Source organism: Astatotilapia calliptera, chromosome 12 (assembly GCF_964374335.1).
Source record: "Astatotilapia calliptera chromosome 12, fAstCal68.1, whole genome shotgun sequence".
Lineage (NCBI taxonomy): Eukaryota > Metazoa > Chordata > Actinopteri > Cichliformes > Cichlidae > Astatotilapia > Astatotilapia calliptera.
This window is the reverse complement of record NC_137433.1, coordinates 22,992,281-22,997,560: the sequence shown is the minus strand read 5'-3', so window position 1 is coordinate 22,997,560 and position 5,280 is coordinate 22,992,281. Positions and strand designations below refer to the sequence as shown.

Below are 5,280 nucleotides of genomic sequence, written 5' to 3'. Positions count from 1 at the left end.
TGAACAGGGGTGCGAAGGCTGATCTGTTCCTGTACTCACCACAAGCAGTGATTACTGAGGAAAAAGATCACAAATAGAAGAGGGGGTATGGTAAGTTATTTGTTTATTTTTACTGTAACATTTGATCTCTTTATGTTTATCTTTGTAATAAATACCTGCATATACAAATGAGGTGTAAATATACATGGAGAGAATAAAATAAATATACTGAAAATGAAGTAATTACACCAAGTAGATTCATAGATGTAAGAAGGGTTAGTTGTTGGAGTGTGTTGCAAGTGAAAGAATGCTGGTCTCTGCATATGTGTCCTTAGGGAGAACTCACAACTGTCAGTCTGTGACCAGCTTAGCCTTGTGCTGTTCCACTGTGTCACTGCTAAAATGCATGAGCACACACATGACTTTTCTCTCACATGCATACCTACCAGAGCACCAGTAAGCATGACATTTAAATAAAGGAAAAGAGACACTGGCATGGTCACTGATGTACACAGGCACACAGACACACACAACGCACACAAGCACATACACAAACACTACAGGGCTAGAAGAGTGCTGAGGTTGGTGACAGTCCCTGTCCCTGTGTCAGTGTCAGTCTCTCTAGACAAATTAAGCAGAGTGACACAGAGTGGCCAGTGGTGACACAGCCTGTCATCAAAAAGTGACATAAATGACCCACTTTCCTTTACAGCAAGGCCTTCTTCATCAGGGTGGGTTCTAAGTTGGTATATCTGGCTTCACTTCCCTCAGTTTTTGACTTGTTCTCCATTTTATTATCTTTCTCTAAGCAATCTTCTGAAATGCAATAACAAACAAAATGCTAAATAGAATAACAGAAGACAACAACCGGGAGGTATTTGCACTGACCTGTAAACTGATTCAAGGTAAAGTATTTGGTCGAGTTATGAAAAAAAAAATCAAGTAGCTATAGTAACAGAGGCTGATGAATTGAACAAAGTTATTCATATTATCTATAAAGTTATTGAAGTAATTATATTAACAGATTGCATTTATATAGCACTTTTCGAGACCCTCAAAGCGCTTTACACTACTTTTCACTATTCATTCACTCTCACATTCACACACTGGTGGAGGCAATCTACAGTTGTAGCCACAGCTGCCCTGAGGCAGACTGACAGAAGCGAGGCTGCCCCTCTGGCCAACACCAGTAGGCGGTAGGTGAAGTGTCTTGTCCAAGGACACAACAACCGAGACTGTCCGAGCCGGGGCTTAAACCGGCAACCTTCCGATTACAAGACAAACTGCCAACTCTTGAGCCACGATCGCCCCATGGCATTATGGTGTAAGAAGAGAGAAACAAAAAAAGTTAAGTTTGTGTGTGTATCTGCTGGTTTTCACAGATATATTAAAGCCATGTTTCCTTTGCATGTGCTGAAGATATAAATTCTTGCCACATTTTTATGCATGCCTTTATTAATTTGTGCATGTAGGTTCTCTTTTACCCTGACTGTAACTCATCTGCATTAAAATTGTTATGCAATTCTGCTGCTTGGCAACCTCATAATACACCTTCTGCTGGTCTGTCATTTTGCATCCTTCACAGAAGCAGAGAGTCTAGTCTGTAGTGAGGTTAGTTGTCCTGCAAAGGCTTGAGATCCAGGTGGCTAATACATTTTTGACGATTAGCACATATGTGGAACAGCTTCATCCATCCAGAAAGTGCAGGAAATATAGCAATGCCCAACAACTTCACAACAAAGTCACTTCACACATTACTTAAAGCTTGTTGTCTACGTTGCTACACAGCAGGTGCAGTGCTCATTATTTGCTGGGGGAAAGAGCTGCTCTGATGTGCTGACTCTCTGTATCAACCAACAAGTAAGAATACTTAAATATAAACACAGAATCAATTAGGCAACTGAGGAAATGAATTGCCGTTTGTGAGATGTAATTGCATTTCTTTTATAGTGTATAAATGCTGCATATTGAGTAATATAAATGCAGCGATAACTCATACATGAGTATGCACAGAAAAAGAAACTTGATGCACAGTCTTAGAGACACAACCAGATGTTTAGACAGGTGAATAAATAAAGAGACAGTCGTTGGCAGTTAGGCAGGTTTTCCTACATCTTAGTAGCACTCTTGTCATTTCTGTCCCCTGCCTGTCTTACGCAAATTACCTGGATCTCACAGGAGTAAAAACAGCACAGCTGAATGACTTCAACAAGAAAAGGAGGGCAATTCACCAAAGAACTCCACTCTGACTTGTAGCGTGAAAAAAAGATGAATGTGTTTTATATGTCAGATAGAATACTCACAAATAATAAGCAATGTTATATTTCTTTCTAATGATATAACAATATTTGTGCAGTCTTTGACATGCTGGCAGTGTTTTGTTTTTGTTTTTTTACCTTTACATTTCTACTGTAAGTTAACCCGAAGATACACGAGTGACTGGAAGTGTGAAAAAGGTGTAGGCTTTCAGCGTGGCAATGTGAAGCTGTACCACAGCACCGTGGGCCAACTCTCTGTTTTACACTTGCAGGTGTACACAGCAAATTCAAAAGTGTTAAATGTTTTGGTGTTAATAGTCTTCTTGCAAAAGTAGAGTTAATTTTACTCTAAGCAGAGTCACATTCTTTTAATGTAACTCTGAGGTGTAAAATGATAGTGGTTAAAATCGAGTGTTAAAAATGAGTGTTTCTCTGTCAAATCTGGAGGTGTTACAATGGAAACATTAACTCTTGACCTCTTAACTCTGAACTCCTACAGGGGCTATGACACCAATAGAGATTGAAAATGTGACGTCACTCAGGGGTAAAACCGCAAAGAATTCTGGGAACTCGTGGCAAGAGGTACTAGCGCACGCAGGCTTTCAATTGAAATCAGTTATACAGCGATAAAAAGAAACACAAAAAATGGCAAGAAGCTGTTGTATTATTAACTGCAATAGCCGGTCGCATGACAGCCACGGGAAGCCGACGGGTAAAGAGATCGTTTTTATCGGATTACGTCGTTGAAGAGAAATTTTTCGAGCCATGTTTCCGAAGTAACAAAGAGGCGACTGGATTGCAGCCATTCAAAGACAAAATATAACGTCCCAGAACACTCCAGCTCACAGGTTAGTCTGCTCCAAGCATTTCCACAAAGGTCAGTCTGCTGTTGTAGTCAATACGTCATTTTTCATAACATAATTGGTGATATAGGTTACAAGCAAGTCTGGCGCTGAGCAGAAATTGTCGCACTATGCTCCTGTGTTTATTGTGCATAAATAGTGAATTGTCCTGACACAATATTGCGTTTCGCTTCTGTTATTACCATGGTACATTGACAAAAACATATACTTTTATTCACAGGATAAAACAGTTGTTTTGTATCACTAATTGCCCAGTACGATTACAGCATACAATATTATTGTCACTGCTACATTTCTGTGATGGGTACCAGAAATTATTTCCACTACTAATTAATTACCATTGAGCTCAAAGGTCCTATTAATAAACGGTTAACGAATGTGTATTTATGACGAAGATTTGTGAGACTGGTAAACTTATGATATGTACGATGGTCTTTACTTTCTACATGGTGCATTTCAAGGTCCTGCACCCATCCGTCGGTAAACTGTACCTGGGCTTGTTGCAGTGACCTGAAGTTACTAAACTTTCATGAGTGTATGCACTCACTCAAAGAACCGTATAATTATAAATATGAGCGTGGTGAAAGTTGGGCAGCACGCTAACGTATTTTGTCCCTCTGTGTGCTCGTAAGGATCTAACACTTTCACTGGTTTGATTTTTTTCCTCGTATCTTTTCTTTGACTTTTCATTAAGTCTGTCTTTGTACGGACCGGCATTGTTCTCCTTCGTTTTGTACATACCTTTTTGGGGGGCAAAGAAAAAGCAAGAATTTATTGGAACCGAAGAATGAACGTTTTGCGGTGCTGCAAATGCTTGCATTTGATGCGGTACTTGGATTGTTTTGCCACGAGTTACCGGCATGCAATGCGCGAAAGTCACGTGGTCTGTCAATCTCTAGAGTAAATTCACAGACTCCGCCCCCAGCACGGCTCCAATCGAAGCTGAAGTGAAGCCGTTTCAGAACATTTTGCTCTACATATTTGAGTTGTTTGCCATGCTTGGTAAGTCATTTTTTTTTAAAGATTGTTTCAATTATTATTATGAGCTTTTACTTCTGTGGCTCTTTGGAGTTGAGACAAAGCTGTGTGAAAGGCATTAGCCATGTTGCTCAGTGATAGCATAATATTCTGTTTTAGCTAGCTGAAAGGTATTGTTTGCGGGCAAATACCACAGCCTTGAAAAAAAGCTTGCATGTGAATTTTCAGTCAAACTTTTGGTCAAATACACCTAAAACAATGTCTAGAATGTGAAATGTTGGTATAATGGTGCTACTTGAAGCCTGAAAACGATCGCCCATAAAAAAAAACAAAAAAACGAGCAAACAGCAGTAGCAGACGTCCTGACTGGATTCTACGTTAGCATAGATCCCTCCAGAGTTTTGTGCACACGGTTTAGGTAAAAATTAAAAAGGTTGAGGTTTTACATTTAGTTCAGTATTACCTGTTGCCTGTGTCCTTGTCTTTTGGGAAAATACTTTACACAAGTAATGGCTCAAAGAGGATTCCTTTTTTTTTTTTTACTGTGCTGCAATTGTTTACTGGATTATTTGTGCCATTAATTAATGTCAACTAATTTTTATTCGATCTCCGCACAGGATATGCTTGTGAAGATGGAATATGGGGGAGAGCAGAAGTGCGTTGAAGTTCCACAAAGGGATGAATGAAGGACATGCATATTGTATTGAAGAAATAAGTGATGAGAATGCTGTTATTTGCATTTACCATGTCAGACCTTTTGATAAACAAAATTCTAATGAAAGTGAGAACATGTACACTGTTACATCTTTCAGAAAATGTTTTGAAATTGTGGTGCACAGTTCAGAATAAATGTTTTTCAAAAACCATTGCATCTTTTTAGTAAATGTTTATTTCCAAAAGAAATGTCTAGAAGTTCAGAACAGTAAAATTCCCGCTTTTTAGAATGAATTAGAAGATAACTCTTACGTAGTTAAACTAAAATACTCTTTGAGAGTTAATATATAAACTCTTAACACCAAGTGTTAAATGATCAACTCCAGACAGATTTGGTGTTTAACACTAAATCAGAGTTAACATACCAACTCTCCAAAAAGAGTTAAATTAACACTCTGGTGTGGACCCATATAGACACTTTAATAGTGTTGAAATCAAATCCGACAGTGTTAATTTGGACATGCTGGATTTGCTGTGGGTGCCAGCCA

At 38.8% G+C, this 5,280-nt stretch overlaps 1 long non-coding RNA gene across 1 annotated transcript; it reads left to right on the top strand.

Moving 5' to 3' along the window:
* Window positions 1-3,982: 3,982 nt before the first annotated feature.
* On the top strand, window positions 3,983-4,944 carry LOC145432401 (uncharacterized). The gene is made up of 2 exons (XR_013912679.1): window positions 3,983-4,102; window positions 4,696-4,944. It is a non-coding gene; the product is annotated as an uncharacterized LOC145432401 (long non-coding RNA).
* The last annotated feature ends 336 nt before the right edge of the window (window positions 4,945-5,280 follow it).